The sequence below is a fragment of the Echinops telfairi genome, unplaced genomic scaffold (genome assembly GCF_000313985.2).
Source record: "Echinops telfairi isolate 266 unplaced genomic scaffold, ASM31398v2 ScPeMD7_7469;HRSCAF=8507_1, whole genome shotgun sequence".
Taxonomy (NCBI): Eukaryota; Metazoa; Chordata; class Mammalia; order Afrosoricida; family Tenrecidae; genus Echinops; species Echinops telfairi.
The window spans coordinates 81,808,255-81,809,992 of record NW_022111373.1 but is presented as its reverse complement, the minus strand read 5'-3'; positions in this window follow the sequence as shown (position 1 = coordinate 81,809,992).

Sequence of the window (1,738 nt, the reverse complement as noted above, 5' to 3'; positions counted from 1 at the left end):
GCAGAGCCACTGTACCAAAAAGAACTAGTTAACATTCAACTATTCCAGGAGATAGCATATGGGTAAGAACCAAGGAAGAGGCTCCAGGAATTGATGGAATTAACTGAAATGTTTCAACAAGCCGATGAAATACTGGACGTATTCACTCATCTTTGCCAATAAATTTGGGAGACAGCTACTTGGCCAACTGACTGGAAGAGATCCGTATTAGTATTCATCCCAAAGAAAGATGACCCAACAGAGTGCTCAAATTATACAACAATATCACTGATATGACATGCAAGTAAAATTTTGCTAAAGATCATCTAGCAATGGTTGTAGCAGTACTTTGACTGTGAGCTGCCAGAGATTCAGGCCCGTTTCAGAAGAGGATTTGGAACAAAGGATATCAGTGCTATTGTCAGCTAGATCTTGGCTGAAAGCAGAGACTACCAGAAAGCAGAAAATGCCAGAAATTACATGGTATTATTGACTAAGTCAAGGCATTCGACTATGTGGATGACAACAAACTGTGGATAACCTTAAGAATGGGAATTCCGGAACACTTCACTGTGCTCATTTAGAACTTGTACAGGGATCAAGAGGCAGTTGGATAAACAGAACAAGAGAATACAGAAAACAGAACAAGAAAATGGTTTTAAATCAGGAAAGATGTACACAACAGGGTTGTATCCTCTCGCCATACTATGCTGAGCAAATCATCAGAGACGCTGGGTTATATGAAGAATGTGGAGGAAGGCCTATTAAGATGCTGTAAAATGCTGATGACAGAACCTTTCTGGCTGAGAGTGAGGAGGACTTGAAGCACTTGATGATGAAGATCATGGACTGCTGCCTTCAGTATGGAACATGACTTAATGTAAAAAACAACCAAACCAAAATCCTCACAACTGGACCAATAATTAAGATCATGATAATGGAGAAAAGGTTGAAGTTGTCAAGGGTTTTGTCTTGCCTTGGATTCACAATCAATGCTCATGGAAGCAGCAATGAAGATATCAAAAGACCTGTTGCATTATGTAAATCTGTTGCACAATACCTCTTTAGAGTATTGAAAAGCAAGAATGTTACTTTGAGGGCTAAGGTGTGCCTGACCCAAGCCAGGCTATTTCTGATGGCCTCTCGTATGCATGTAAAAGTTGAACACTGAATAAGAAAGTTAGAAGAAGAATGGATACATTTGAATTGTGGTGCTGGGGAAGAAAATTGAAAGTACCAGGGACTACTAAAAGGACAAACCAATGTGTGTTGGAAGAAGTGTAAGGTCAGAGTGCTCCTTAGAGGCAAGGATGGCAAGATTTGTGTAGCATACTGTGCACAAGATTTCAGGAGAGACCAGTCGCAGGAGAGGGACATCATGTTGGGTAAAGTAGAGGGGTAGTGAAAAAGAGTAAAGTCCTCAGGGAGATGGATTGACAATAGTGGCTTGCAACAATGGGCTCAGGCCTAGGAACAATTGTGATGATGGAGCAGGACCAGGCACTGTTTTGTTCCGCATTTCGTTTTGTGTTTCATTCTGTTGTGCATAGGGTTGCTATGATTTGAAACCGACTGGGTGGTACCTAACAACAATAACAATAAAGTGTACTAAAAAGACTGTTCTAAAATTGATTGTGGTGGTGATCATTCCACAATTCTTTTAAATATAATCAAACGATTGAATTTTATGTGAATTATGTCAGTAACATTTAAAATTTAGAAAAGTCATTATTCTTAAAGAGACAATATTGGGGGGGGG